Below are 15602 nucleotides of genomic sequence, written 5' to 3'. Positions count from 1 at the left end.
TGGGCACAGGGAAGTCTACCCTAGGGTCTGGATTGGAGTCTTTGGACCTTGAGAGTTATCAAGGATGTCTTTGGAGGTAGAACAGCAGGATTCAGGGCAAATAGGGAGTTTTGAAAGATGAGAGGGTGTGGGGGTGGTCCCTGAGATTCCTTCTCTAATGCCAGGCTTCCCAGCAGAGGGGAAGCCCCCCCCACGGAGAGAGGAGACCCTCATCTCCTTGTGTCATGAGGAGGAAGGGCAGTGCTCTTGATCCAGCAGTTTTTCTGCAGCGGGTCTCTGCCTGTCTATTCTGGACGGGCAGTTCCAGGGGGCAGCTGGATCATCTCCTCCCAGAATAGCCCCGAGAGGGGCGCGCACTGCGGAGGGACACGCGGAAGGGTGCCCTTTCCTCCCAGGGCCGTCCAAAGCGCACAGCCAATCAGCTGCTCCGAAGCCCAAACTTGCCTTTCAAGGCTAGTGGGCAGGGCGAGGGTCTCAGTGGCTGCCAGGTCTGTACTGGCCCTGACTTTCACAGTGACCTTTCTCTCCTGGCCCTCAGTTTCTCCATAAAGGGGATGGGGGCTTCTACAAGGGGGGAATTGATAGTGGTCTTCTTCCTTCTCTTATGTACCTCTGGGGTTCCTGAGAGGTGTCTGAGGGCTCCTCTTGGGGAGCAGAGTGGAAGGGAGAGGGGTGGCTAGGCAGAGGGGGCTTAGGAATCCCACTCGTGTCTCTATTCTACCAGCTGCTTTTGCAAATTGAGTCCCCATTATTTAAACTTAAACTCAAGCCCTACGTTGACGGCGCAGACCGTCTGGCTTCCTGTCGCAGTTATCTTGACTTTACAACCGATGGCTCTCCCTGGTGGTCCCTGCCCTGGCCGTGCCCTGCTGCCGTGTGCATACCTGTTGGGGGGGGCTGCGGGCCTAGGTCGTGGGGTTCTTGGAGTGCTAGAATAGTGGCTTCTGACAAGGGAGGAGGGCCCGGCATAGAGTTTGCCAGAACCAGGACCAGAGCGGAAGGCAGCCGTGCAGAGTCCCCCCACTCCGCAGAGCCTCCCCCCTCCACCCCTCCGTTTCCCTCTGTACATATTGGAAGGCGCCCCCTCCTTTGGAGCGAGCCCTCTGTGAAGGCGCCCCCTCCTTTGGAGTGAGCCCTCTGTGAACGGAAATGCTTGGAACAACTCCAAGCTTGTTCCTGTTCTTAAGACCCTTAGGATTCTTGCTTTTAGAACACATAATCTAATTGTCAGGGTCACGATTTAGACAGCATTTCCCGCACGGTGTCAACTTTAATTTTCCCATTAGCCCCATGAGGGGCTAGAGCCCTGTTTTGCAAAGAAGTAAACTGAAGTCCAGGGGGCGGATCAGCCTCCCAGGAGCCCTAATTATTAGTGGCAGCAGAACATAGACCCACGCTGCTAACCTTCCAGCCCTCAGACCAGCGCCCCCCGCCCCAACCTCCCGAGGAGCTTCCGTGGGACAGGGTGATCAGAAGCTACCCATTGTCTACGTGGAGTGGATGCGAAGTGTGCACCTTATGACAGGAAATCCCCCCAACTTTGCAGAATTAAACCAAGATGTAGCAAGCCTGGTGCTGGCTGGCGGACCCCGAGAACGGCCAGGCAGGGACAGGGCTTGAGGCCACATTTCTCCTCCTCCCCTGGTCGAGCACAGTCAGGAGCAGGTGCCCAGGGGAGGATCAAGCAGTTGCCATTTGGGGACCTGGAGGGGGCCGTGCGGCCAGAGAGGCCTCTTCATTCCAAGGTGTTGATGCAGCCGGCCTTGTGGCTTGACAGACAGCCAGACCGCAGAAGCGGGGGCCCCAGTGTCTGCCTCCATCTCCCCAAATGGCTTGTGCTGGCATTCCCAACTCATTTTGGCTTATTTGGTATGGGTAGAGGGATAGGATGGACGGGACAGGAGAGGACAGCTGGCGGAGGGCCTGCTAATTATAGCGGCTCAAGTATTTGAACAGAGGTATTGAGTACCCTTAGGATGCCCTGGTTTTTTTCTCTCTTTTTTTCCTTTTTTATGGACAAGCTGACCCTTTCGCTCTCCACCCTGGCATGGCTGCGCCCCAATCCCCCACTTGGTATCCCCACCCCTTCCCTGGAGGAAGGGGAGGCCAGCTCGGGGGCCGCAGCCCCACCCACATCTTACCTTGGGCTGCAAGGGTGCAAGTGTTGCTGCTGTGGTCACTCTGGACTCGAACCTCTCTTCTCTCTGAAAAGTAATGGGATAAATGTGTGTTCATAGTTGTTATGTAAATCCAGGCCTCTCGATGTGTATGCTGTTAACACCATCTCCTGGCTCTCACAGGACTGTGACCTAGGGTTGATAGGAGTCTGGGGCCTGGGTGTCAGTGGGACCTGTAGCCAAACTCTAATGACACTGCCATTTCTATAGAGTTCAGCCTCATCTCAGGCTAGTTGTCCTAGCTTAAACTGAGCCTTATTCACAGAGTCCCCAAAGGACTTGCCCGTTGTCTTGCCCTCTGGTGTTGTTCTCTGCCTGTTTCCTTTAGTCTTGTCCTGCCTAGGCGGCACACAGTAGGGCTGCCGGCAGAGCGAGGGCTGGGACACCCCTGGCCCTCACAGCCTGGTGAGCAGTTCCTGTTTTCCCCTCTGTCCAGGTACCCTGGAGGCAAGATGGCTGCTTTCTCCCCAAATGGGAGCAGATGCCTGGACCAGGACCAGATCAAAAGGTCTGAAAGACTCTCCGTTGTTCCACATCCGCATGTCAGTGTAGACTGTTTTCACATTTGTTAGTTTCTCAGAATGGAACTAACTCAAGCCCTCCATTCCACAGCCTGGGCTCACTGCCCTCCTCCCGGAGGGACAGTGAGTTGATGGGTCCCCAAGGCTGCCCTGGGTCTGCTCGGACGTCACCTTCCCACATGACCTTGGAAGACCAGCACTCGGGTGCTTCCACAGGTATGTGCATCTGATAGCCTGTCCTCGGGAAGGGGAGACAGGTAGTGTTAATTAGAATCCATTACTCTTGCCTACTCTGGTTGACCAAGGAACTCTTCAAGGCTGTCACCATGATGCCATGACGGATGGCCCCTGGGAGGGACACCATAGTGACAGCCCAGGGCCCACTGTTCTTTGAAATGAGTGACCTTGGTCACATGACATTGATTCCCCTGAGTAGGATGGGGACGGCCATATTTAAGTGTGGGGTTTTTGTTTTTGTTTTTGGTTGGTTGTGGGGCTTGAACTCTGGGCCTGGGTGCTGTTCCTCAGCTCTTTAGCTCAAGGCTAGCACTCTACCACTTGAGCCACAGCGCCACTTCCAGCCTTTTCTGTGTATGTGTGGCCGAGGAATCGAACCCAGGGCCTCAAGCGTGTGAGGCAAGCACTCTACTACTGAGCCACCTTCCCAGCCCCTTAAGTGTGTTTTTAATACCTTAAATGAAACAAAATTCCTGGCTCCTGGCAGGTACCTGGTCCACATGTAAAGACCTGTTTTGTTTCTTTTTTTTTCAGGGGCTTTCTGGAAACCTCTCATTCGTGTTAACTGCCTAGACATACGCAGGCTTCTCCGAGACACCCGTCTTCATGCTGGGGATTTCAATGGGTACTGTATTTTAATTTGTTACAAAAATATTATGGATTTGCAAGACAAATCTGCCAAATCTGAGTGTACTCAGTCCATCAGAAAACACCACGTCATTTATAGCTGAGCCTTGCTTGGGACGGACACAGCTGATAGTGTGCAATGAGTTAAATCAGGCGCACATTTTTTTTTCTGCCCTGAATCATGGTTACAAATATGTCACTGAGCCTTTAACTCCCATTTCTTGCATGAGGAACAAGAAATGTTTCTCTTTCTTTTGCATTTCTCCCTGCTAAACTAAAATAAATCCTTATTCAAAAAGTCATATGGGTACAAGTAGTAAAATAAATGAATGAATAAAAAATAAAAATAAGAAAAACTTTGCTACCCTTCCCCCCAAAAAAGGAAAGAAAAAATAAAAAGAAAACAATTAAAAAAAAAAAAAGGAAAAGAGAAGAGATCTCTGTCGGAGAGATCTCAGCAGGAGAGAGGAGCGAGCCCTGTCTCATTAACTCAGAGGAGCACCAAACTGATAGATGCACTGAAAAGCGCTCTGTGCAGAAGCCCCGGATAGCACAGCACAGGTCTTCAGATTGCTTGACGTTTACAGCTGGCTTGGTCTGGTGATCCAGGGGTCTCTGAGCCTCATCCCTTCCTGTCACACTCGCAGCCCTGATTGTCTGTGACAGCTGCAGGGGGCTTGGGCAGTTGTGAGCCAGAGGGGGGGGATCTGATGGGAACTTGGAATGCAACTTGCTACCCCAGCCTGGGAGTGGGCAGAGACCCAGAAACAAGTTAGCAATAGCAATGCTTCTTAGCCACGGTCCCTCCCTCTGGGGCGGGAGGACACATGGTGACTGTGTGTTCTGCTCGGGAATCCAGCTGTCAGGATGCGGTAAGGCCCCGGCGACTTGCCAGGAACCTGCTGGGCTGTTGACACAGGCGGGCTGCTGTGTCTGCTGTTCTCAGAGGGCCGTGTCCCCTTCTCTAGCATCTATCTCATGTCTCATTCCAGTCGGCTAATCCCTCAAGAACCAGGGCCAGAGCATTAGCTTTCAGGGATTCTTCGGGGCCAAAAAGGCAAATGCTGTCCTGGGAGAGGGGGATGCAGACACGGGCGGACTGGCCTGGGAGAATCTGGGGACTGTAGGCTCACACCTGCTGGTTGCATGTCACTGAGCAGTCTCTCAGAGACCCTGCAGCTTCAGCATCAGAGCATATAAAATTAAAAAAGAAAAAAAAATGGAAAAACACATGAATCTCCTGTGTCTGTAGAACTCGCTTTGGGCATGTGTAACTGAATCTTAATTCGTCAGATGAAATGGTTTTTTGATTGGCAAAGACAAACAATGCAAAGGGAAAAAAAGGCACCACCAACCCAAACCTAAAAGAAAAAAAAACTATGCAAAATGTTTGTTTTAATCCTAGGAGAAATGCAAAGGTAATTAATACATTCATTAGTTTTTTTAAAAAGCAAACATGCAGATAGAGCCGAAGCCATCTTCACCCCTTCTTCCCTCAGCCCCTGCTTCTCTCCTGGTGTCATTTGTGTAATCAGTTTCAAATGTCTGCTCCTAGATATTTTCCTGTGAATTTGCATCCATATAGAAACAGACCCATCATAACCATCACTCTCTTTTTTACATAAGCTATAGCATAATGTACATTTCCTTCAACAGTTTTCACTAGCTTGTTTTTCTTCAAGAATCTGCTTGGAGAGAATAAAGATCAACGCGTTTCCTAAACACACAGCACCCCGCAATCCGGTAATCCCCATACCCTGGTGTGTAGTCAACCACGTCCCTGCTGGCACGAACACCCCCAACGTCCCCCCTCTGCCTGGACTGGGGGCAGAGGGCGGGGGCAGTCGTAAGTAATTGCTGAGATCTGAATTTGGGGAGTGGGCCTACTGGTGTTTATGATGTGATTACCAATGAAGATATGGATGTATAAATTAGCAAAAGAAAGAGGCCATGCCTGGACCAGTGATGAGAGACAATGTTTATGAACAAAGGCTCGTGATTAATCCAGTTCTGCACAGAACGCACAGGTCCATGGAAAGACAATAGGTCTGAGCTGCCTCATTCTTTTTAAGAGCTATTTAATATTCCGGGGTACAGTTGTATCATTGCTGATTACATCCTGTATTGTTGAGAGTTCCAGCTGTATGTGCTCTGTGGGGAGAGAATGAATGTGCCTAGAACACCGTCATAGTCACCAGGGTCATGGATTTGTGGATGTTCATGTATATTAATTTTGTTAACAAAATAAAACATACATTAAAAAAATTGGCTTCTGTGTGGCCTCTGCCCAGATCAGTGAGCTGGAGGCAACCTCACCAAATCAGGATTTAAAAATATATAAACAACCTACTCTTTTTCTCAAATTTATTATTTTGGTCATTAGTAGTGATACTGCAGACAATATTCTTGTGGCTGACTCTGCAAACATGTGCCTGGCTGTTTTTCTATCCTTCGAGCCAGGGTAGCTAGGTTAAATGCTTGGTACAAGTTAATTTTCTTTGAGTTTATCTCTCTAAATGCCATTTTGACCTTGTTATACTGTTGCAGTCAGTTTTCTAGCAGACTTCCCAGAGCTTCCAAGATATAGCCCAAAACCAAACAAATAAACAACTAAGCAAGCCAGCTCCCGGGGCTGGCTTGTAACCTGTGCCCTCCACACCCCCACCCCGTTCCCCTGATGGTTCTACCCCAGCCCCGGGTGCTAGCCAGCTTCCCCTCAGCCCTCGGCAACAGTCTGGAACAGAGTGAGATTCAAGCCCCTGTCTGTGTCCACATGTCCAGCCGACCACTCTGGAATTGTGATGTCATTTCCACACCTAAGAGAATGTGTGTGTGTGTGTGTGTGTGTGTTTCTTTCTAGAATGCACTAAGGGGTCACAACGTATTAATTATTCCTTTTCTTTTGTCCTTTAGCAGAAATCCTTAGGGTCGTTCATGCTGACGGGGTCTGAATTCTCACTGAGAACAGCCACCCTGCAGGGGGTCATGTGGTCTTCACTGCGACATGGGTGAGTCTGCAGAATGCTGCGACGCTGCACGCACGCGCGTGTGCACACACACATACACACACACACACACAAATGTGCAGTGGGAGCCTTCGTGCTGACCGGAGCCAGCCGGCTGCGGCTCTGTGGCTCTCCTCTCCTGTGGATGCATGCAGGAAGCAGTTCTGGGTCTCAGCACGCAGAGGAGAGCACAAATGGCACAACAGGGCAAGGCTGAGAATGGTTGCTCCTGCCTGTGGGACAGAGTCAAGTTCCAGAAAGAGTCAGGGTCACGCCCAGAGGCCGTGTGTGTGTGTGTGTGTGTGCGCGCGCGCGCACGCGCGCGCGCATGCGTGCTAGAGGCCAAAAAAGCGGTCAAGGACTGGTATCTTTCAAGGGGAAAAGTGGGGTAAATAGAGGCATTGCAAGCAGGCAGCCAGATGCAGCTCAGAGCCACCACAGAGCAGCCCTGCATCGTGTGTTCTTGGCAAGTCCCCAAGTGTTTCTGTGCCTTGGTTTCCTGATACTAAAAAAAAAAAAGAGAGAGTCATAATCTCTCTCTCACAGAGCTATTGAGATACCAATGAGAAAAGAACTCAAATAAATCATCGGGTGTCATACCTAGCGCGGAGTACCTAGCAGCACGGGTACTTTCCCCACCCGAGTCTTTTCTGGAGATGCTCCTTCCTCCCTGAGGCTGGGGAGCCCCTCCATGGAAATGTCGGGGACGGGTGAGAGGAAGGGGATAAAGCTGTGTGCTCCTCTGCCCCTCACAGATACCCCCAACGGAGCTGTTCCCCATTTTTCAGATACCTGGGGGCTGGGAAGGGGGCGCCCCCCCCCCGCTGCTTTTAATTGGGCCCTCTTGAAGCATTGAGTGAGAGTTGATTTTATTTTTGCATAAATCTATAGAAAGAGTCACGCCTCTGTCAGGCAGCTTTTCCAGGCTCGTGTTTTACAGGACTTGGCTGTGGCTGCTCACAAGGAACACTGCTCAGTCTCCCGAGAGCCGTAATTCCTGGAAAAACTCTGGGCTAAACCTGGACTTTTTCTCAATTTCACAGAAAATCCTCTCGGGGGGCCTAGGCCCAGACTAAACGAGGTTTTTGTGTGTGGGGCAGTGTTGCTTAGGGGAGTTAGGACATGTGTGTCATTGGTCTGCTGCCCTGCGGTGTCCAAAACCCCTTCCCCTTGATGTGGGGGCTCTTTGTGGTTGTTTGTAGGCACACCCCCAGTTTCTAGCTTAATACCAGGAGTGGCTCTATTTGGCCTGAGCAAAAGGAATTACCGATGAGGGTATTCGTGTGTCTTTCCCCTGTCCATCATGAGCGCATGGCCTCTTCCCCTGTTCCATGACTTGGCTTTTCAGATTCACACGGAAGCTCCTGAGAGCCTTTCCTCTGTCCCCCAGCCGTTCCCAACCAGAAAATCTTTACTCACACACTTCTACACATGGGTGCCTTCTGATTCCTCACACCCGCCTGTCCCCTCCCCGAGGAAATGTCATGATAGCCTCCAGAATTACCAGTCAATCCTTTAATAGATTAAAGAAACAACCATAATGACAGGAACAGCAAAGCAACCAAAAGCTGGGGCTCAAAAAATAAAAAACAAAGCGGCGTCCGGCCGGGCGGCGCAGCCAGGCCGCGGCTGCGTATCCTCTGCCCACCCCGGCCGGCCAGCCCGGCTCTCACCTGCAGCACGATGCTGCCCCCGCTTGGCGGGTTGGAGCAGTGTGTGACCCCGAGGCTGATGGAAGGGGCTGTCAGGAGCAGGATAATTTGGCGCAGCAGTAAGGGGCTCTGGGCCCTGAATGACTCTGTCTTTCTGCCTCCTAGAGTCCAGGCACAGCTTGAGGATTAGCTAGGCCACCCTGGTCACCTCATAGACAAAGAACTCCGACCGGCCTCTCAGCCGTCCATCCTGTGCCCTAAACGTACAGGTGCCTGCACAAGCTCACGTGCACGTGCGTGAACACACACACACACACACACACACACACACACACACACACACACACAGTGCCTGCATTGTGAAGGAAGACCCCAAACTCCTTTGGAAACTACAAAAAACACGGCCATGTCCACCCACAGCCCCTGGGAACTGAACCCCTGTGAACGAGCGGGGAGAGGCCGTTCTCAACTCCAGCATGGCTACATTCATCACTCTGTCGCTGGGTGGGCGTTTCTAAGTCACAGGCCGGCAGCTAGCTAGACCTGTGACTGACGCAGCCCCCAGGAGAAGGGTCCCATTGTCCCATGACCAGCCGGCGCCTCCATCTGCCGGACCCCACCCCTTTCCCTCTACTCCTTCTCCCCCATTTGCCAGCCTGTTACCCCTAGAGAGGACACAGCTTAGCGTTTCTGGTCCAGGAATTTGGGTGACATGGCCCTTAAGAGGGAACCCCCCCCATGACCCCAAATACCCACCCCTCTTCTCTGCTCCTCTCGTTCACCGCCACAGCACCATGCCACCAACCATCTGTGTGCCTTTGCCATTTAGCCCGTGGCAGTTAACGTGGCAGAGGCCACTGACCTTTACCCTACCCCCAGATCGCTCCTCTCCGGCTAGCCCCACTTTGCTTGTTCAAAATAAGCCAGCACCAAAGGAGACTCTCACAGGCCTAATGGTTGGGGCTGCTAGTCAAGCAGAGAGCTGGCGGGCCACGGCTTCCCCAGCTACGTACCGGGCTGCCTGCTGCGTGAACGCCGCCTGTGTCAGGGAGCCCCCTCTCTCTCTTCCTGAGCAGCGTGCCCGGGCTCACACGCCGAGCTGTTTCTCCCAGCCTTTTCTGTCTTGTGCGTCAGCTTCCGAGGCTCTCTGCAGCTCGCGGTGGCACCCCTCTCCCCCCGGAGCTCTGCAGGCTGCAAGCACCCCCCCCCTTCTTTCGCACTTGTCTGGGCTTTGCTGAAGATGAACCCCGCACTCCCCAGCCATGAGAGCAGGATGTGTGTTGGGGGGTGGGTTCCACATCTGTCTGGGGCATCTCTCCCTTTCCCTTTGTACCTGGGACAGCGCCCTTTGCACTGCGGTTCTGCGGGCCGCCCAGGGGAGGCTGCGGTGCTCCCTTCCCCGGGCCAGCTCCTCCGGGGCTGTCTATTAAATAGCAGCTCCGAGACCTTTTATTTTTTTTTCTTTTAATTTTTAAATGGCCCCTTTGCCAGTTGCCAGGGAGAAATCTTGGTATGCCAAGGCCCTGCTTTTGCCTTTTCCGAGGGCGCCGCTGGCTGGCTGGTTGGCCAGCAGCGGGCAGCTGGGGCAGGGCAGGGCCGGGCCAGGGGCTTCAGAGCCAGCCAGCCAGGCTTGATTCCCACTTTAGCTGCAATGCCACGCAGTTCCCTTTACTTTCCAGAGTCTGTATTTTCCCCTGTGAAATGGAGATGAGCGTTTCTGTCTCTCTCACCGGCTTGAAGTGAAGGCTCAATGAGATAAGAGTGGCTTAGCACACATCACACACTTTATAAATGCATGTGCAGTTGACAGGGGACCCGGGGAGGAGGTCTGTGTGTAACAAGTGTCACAAGAGAGAGAATAAGCTGGCCACTCAAGACCCTGAGGCGAATACAAACGGGAACCTGTGCCGGCAGAGCCCCTCTGTTGGCTTAATCACACAGATCCAGGCAGCCTGAGGCAGCCCCTGGCCTGGGGAGCTCACTTCCAGTAGCTGCAGCAGGCGGCAGAGATGCCACGCCGAGCCCACATCTGCATTTAATAGAGCGAGCGTCTATTACAGCAGCAGCAGCAGGTGTAGAGCAAGGAGACAGAAGGCAGCATTTTCCCCTGCCACTTCCTCGAACCATCAGCTTAGATGGGAGGGGCGGGGAAGGGAGCCTGGCATCTTCTAGATGGGAGGGGACACCCGCCGCTCACTCAGGCTCCGAAACAACTGCACTGCACCTACCTTTCTCGGCCCAGACCGAGTGCGAGGAGGAAGAGGAGGTGATGCTGCTCAGCTGGTCAGTCGGTCAGTCTGTCGGCTTCCTGGGCTCCAAGCTCAGGTCGTCTGTTGGGGAAAACAAGCAGGGAGTAAGTCACCAACTGAAGGTGATCCAGCGAGCACTGCTGTTGAGACTTATAGAGCTCCATGCAAGAGCCCAGAGTTGGGCTCTGTATGGAACTGCCCTAGGCAGTAACCCTGAACCCTGCCCTGTCTCCTGCTCTTCGTTGGGTTGATGCAGTAACTGAGTCTCAGCAGTCAAACCCCATACTCACTGGGTGAGGCTGGCAGGATGGAACCTTGGGCTCTCCGGGGCTCCCCGCCTGGCTGGCTGATGGAGACTGCTCAAGAGTGAGCTGAGAGCGGAGGGGGGGGGGTGTTGATGTGGGTGGGCAGAGATGGATTGATTACTTATAAGCACCTCCCAACAGTGTTTGAGATCTCCGTTCCCTCCGTGGCCCAATCCGTTTGAAGGGCAGATTTAAAACGAGGCGCTACCACCTATGGCAGAGGCTTATGAAAATGGCATTATTAACCTGATGTGGAGAGGGCCCTTCCAGTCTGCCAGCTGACGGCAGAGAGAGACAGAGGGACTGGAGCTTGCTCCCGGGCAGAGGGACTTAGAGCGAACAGAGACCATCCAGAGAGCTGGCGTGGCTTCCTAGTGGTTAAAAAAAAAACCAGCTTTGGGAGGCCTGGGCTTAATGCTGGGAGTAGATACCTCCTAAGGGCACCTCCCCTCACCCCAGGGAAGGACCCCCGAGGTGGAGCACTCATGGCGGGGGGCATCCTCACAGCCTGACACTGACACAGACAGGGACTGCAAACCTCCCTCCCCTGGCTGGCTGCGTGTGATATAGAGATGAAAAATGACAAAGCACCGCAAGGAAAGACCCCGTTCTCACGCTGTCACCGCCTTTCTACCCCTGCCACCACTGCAGACACCTGTCTGCTTGTGAGAGCGACATTCAACAGGAGAGCTCCTGAGATCAGCTCCGCTCCTTCTGGAGGGAGGAGGGAGAAATGGGTGGGAGGGAGGAAGGAGAGGGACCCCAGCCCGGAGACTCAGAGCAGCAGCCCAGCAGAGTTCTGCCTGAGGGGCACTTCTAATTTGTGCCAACTCACGGTGGTGCAGCAGAGTCTGAGTCCTTCAGACTCCAGCCAGGAGTCTGTGGCGCCCCCAAGTGCCACAAGGGGGCTTCCTGGGCCACAGTTTTCGAGTCCCATAAAATGAGGAGGGGGAGGCGGTCTGGAGGGACTGCCCTGTTTGCGGTGGGGCTCTGAATGGCGGCAGATGCTGGCAGTGGGGCAGCGCAGCACACAAGGGACCTGGGCTGGAGTGGCTAGGAGGTAGCAGCCCCCGAGGGAGGGGGGTGCCTGCAGTCGGGACCCCTGTCAGCGATGTCTGTGCTGCACTGCAGCGCTGCTCCGCTGCTGCGGCTGGCGGCCAAGGGTCCGAGGAGCAGCCTGGGATGAAGCCGAGAGAGGGAGGGAGCGCTTGCGGGCGTGCATCGGGGCCAAGCGGCCAGGAAGCCAGTGGGGCACGGAGGATGGAGCCAGGTCTGCTGCAGAAGGTTCAGAAAAATGGGAGCAGTGGGGTCACAGGGTGTGGGCTGGTGTGTGGCGGGGGCGGGGGTTCAGGAGCGAGGCGTGGCCGAGTGTATAGCGTGCATGTGTGTGAGGTGAAGTAAGTCGGTTTAGTGTTACCATAACTGACAGCAATGAGAGGGGCTTGCAGTTTGGCAACACAATTTTAGGGGAAAAAGTACCAACTCTTGCCCTCCCAAGAAGGCAAAATAATATAATAAGTAATACCAATACAATCATTTAAAAAAGGATTTTAAATGCTAGGCAGCTGAGTCTCCCCCCACCCCCATCCTGTCTGAGCTGGCTACCCTGGGTTCTTCCTTCAGAGTCTATCTGACAGGTGACAGTTTGATTCCCTATAACCAAACTCACAGCAGAATGCGGCATGATGCAGCAGGTGGCTGGTCTGCTTTGAACAGCCGTTTTGAATCAGGGAAGGGTGTGGGGGGCTTTTGACAACAGCAGGGCTGGGGCGGGGACAGGAGGGCAGCAGGCCTGGACCCCCTTGGCCTACAGTTAGCGCAGTTTGTCTCTTTCCAGTCTTTTCTGGACTTTGAGACATTTGTACCTTGCTATTCCTGAAGATTTAGCTTGGACTCCAGCTTTCTGCATACATTTCAATGTCTCTCCATCACTCTTGCCTGCATTTTGTTTGTTGTTTTTGTTGTTGATTTTTCAAGACCTTTTATCAAGGGATTTTTTAAACCAAACAAACATTGAGGAAACAATTCATTTTTAAAAAATCACAATTTTAACTTTTCCACTGCCATCACCCAGCCACAGTTAGCACCCTAATCTGGCCCCTTTTATTGCTCCCGTTCACTCTTGGAGCCCCTACCCAGCCATACTTAGAAGGAAATTCCAGTCACCAACCACATCATCTCCCTTGAGCATTCAGGAATGTGTTTATCTCAAAAAAGAAGAAGAAGAAGAAGAAAAAGGCCATCTTTCATAAAACTGAGAGCCATGGACCATAATCACAGATTGAAAATGAACATTTCCCCGAGGTTATCAACCTCTCTTCACCACTCAAACATTCCTGATTGACTCATCAATTTCTTTTTCACAGTTAGCTTGTCCAAATCTCTGTCCAACACAGAGGGTTCTAGAAGTGAAGGGCAGCTACACATTCAGGGGTTTCAATCTCTGCCAAGACCTCAAACCTGAGGAACACAAGCTCTGGGAAACCTCAGTTTTCTCACTGCAGATGGGTCAGATTCTTTCCCGAGGAGGAGGTTTGCAGACACATGCACGCAGCCCCTCGCCCACATCTGAGAGAGCAGACACACAGCACACGCTAATGCCTGGCTACATTTTTCCCCCTCCCCAGAAAGAAAGCTGGGCTGGGGTAGGCAAGACTGCTCTGGCTGGATATTCTCCACGACACAAAAGGCGCCTGGCAGGCCAGGGCCCCGGAGTGATTAAGACAGGACGTGCTCCACATCCCAACAAGGTCGGCCTGCAGCCTTGGGGGGGGGCGCGCCGGGACCACGGGGGTCTCCCAGCTTGAGACTGTCTGACGGCAGCTTCCAGACCCGAGACCAGCGGCGACCCCCCGCTCTGTAGGGTACCAGTCCACTAGGTGGCACTCTGCTACGCATCCCGCATAGACCACTGCCCCAGCACTGCCCCGGGCCAAGGCCCAGTCCTGGCTACCGCGGAAGAATGCGCACCCTGAAACCATTGCAGATACTTCTAAAATGCATTTTCCAATATGTCATACGAGATGCCGCAGTTTTCTCCCGGCATAAATCCCAGGCAATAGCAGAAGCAGAAGGAAAGAGGCAGTTAATGACAATTTACTGAGGCCAAGCCACGGACTGTGCACTCTTTGCTTAAATCCCCACCCCAGCCCCATCTGATTTCTTATTTTATTTTACTTTTATTTATTTTTACAGATGAGAGGACTTTGAGAGGGCAGACATTAACCCCCAAGGTCGGCTAGGATGGAACCCAGGGTCGTTAGATTCCTTTGCAAAATTGAGAGATGGAAGGATGGAGGGTAGGTATGATGGATGAGTGGATTGTGGCATCACAGATGTGTCGGTGCCTGGGGAAGAGACAGGTTCACAAATAAATGGTGGTAAGATGAGAGAATGAAAAGTGTGCACGGTGGGCTGATAGATAGATGAAGGACAGAACAGTCAGTTTCTCACCACGATCAAAGGCTGACTTGCTCTTCCAGGAGAGTTTTCCTCTGCTCAGCAGCCTGCTGGGGTAGCTCCCACCTTCTCTGCTCTGGCTGTCAGCGCACTGCCTGGCTCCCGGGGTTCTGGGACAACAGGTGAGCCCAGCAGGTCCCGGGGACCAGGTCTGAAGGTCTCAGCAGTGGTGTGGGAGCCGCTCAGCTCTCAGCCCCTCTTCTCTCACACGCACTGGGCAACAGCAGGCTGCTGGGTCTCCACTAGCTCTCCTGGATGACTAAGCTCTGAGCTTAAGCCCCAACCACATGCTCAGCTCTCCTCTGGAGTTTGGTTTTTTTTCCTCTCTCTCTCTCTCTCTCTCTCTCTCTCTCTCTCTCTCTCTCTCTCTCTCTCTCTCTCTCTGTGTCTCTCTCGCTCCCTCCTCTACATCATCACAGTCACCCTCCACAATGACAGTTGCTACTTTGAATTAAGAGGAGAGGGAGCAGAGGTTTAGGGTGGTAAAGGACTTGTCCAAAGCCACCTAGCAATTTGAACCCTGCTCTCCTTTCCTTACCAACTCATATCCGTAGCCATGTATTTTTCTTTCCTCTATGGCCATGTGTAGGGAAAAAAAAATCTCCCCTCGGTGTTCACTCCTGTTGGGCTCACTCCCCCAGGCTGTCAGTGAGCTGGACTTTTCATCCTATGCAGTTTTAATGTATTTCTTAAGTAACGTCTCTTCTAGTATATCTTATTTGTAATTACTGCACAAACAGGGGCCACATATTCCCTGGCATCCCTCTGTCTAATTAATCCAGGAAGATTTCTGATTAACTGCTAATGGAAGCACATATAAAAGTGACTTCAGGGCCTGGAGAGGTAGCAGGCAAATAGGGAGGGGGTCTGACAGAGCAGCAAGAGGGAGACCAGCCAGACTTCCTGCAGCCCTGGCCTACATCTCACCGATAGGTATCTTTGAGTACACATCCAGAAGCTGAACTTTCTGTCTCAGCTCCGCCATGGACTAGGTTTGTGAGTGTGGACTAGATGTTTGACATCTGTGCCTCAGTTTCTTCAGTTGTCATATGCAAATATCCATAGTACCACATTAACAGGTGCTTGAAGAATAAACGAATCAAACAAGCAGACAGTACTTGAAAGAGTCATTTCCAGTCAGGCACTGGTGGCTCACACCTGTAATCCTAGCTACTGAGATCTGAGGATCAGAGTTCGAAGCCAGCCCCAGGCAGACAAAACTGGAGAGATTCTTATCTCCAATTAACCAGCAAAAAGCTAAAAGTGGAGGTGTGGCTCGAGTGATAGAGTGCCAGCCATCCTTGAATGAAAAAGCCAGCAAGACTACAAGTCCCTGAGTTCAGACCCCAGTACCAACACACACACACACA

At 52.6% G+C, this 15602-nt stretch overlaps 1 non-coding gene across 1 annotated transcript; it reads left to right on the top strand.

The window, feature by feature from the left end:
- The first annotated feature begins 5517 nt into the window (after nt 1-5517).
- LOC138810608 (small nucleolar RNA SNORD112) lies at nt 5518-5596 on the top strand. The gene has a single exon (XR_011367195.1). It is a non-coding gene; the product is annotated as a small nucleolar RNA SNORD112 (small nucleolar RNA).
- Nucleotides 5597-15602: the final 10006 nt, after the last annotated feature.

Source organism: Dipodomys merriami, unplaced genomic scaffold (genome assembly GCF_024711535.1).
Source record: "Dipodomys merriami isolate MVZ:Mamm:240054 unplaced genomic scaffold, mDipMer1.0.p SCAF_50, whole genome shotgun sequence".
NCBI classification, from domain to species: Eukaryota; Metazoa; Chordata; class Mammalia; order Rodentia; family Heteromyidae; genus Dipodomys; species Dipodomys merriami.
The sequence above is the reverse complement of the archived record's forward strand: the minus strand, read 5'-3'. Positions and strand labels throughout refer to the sequence as shown.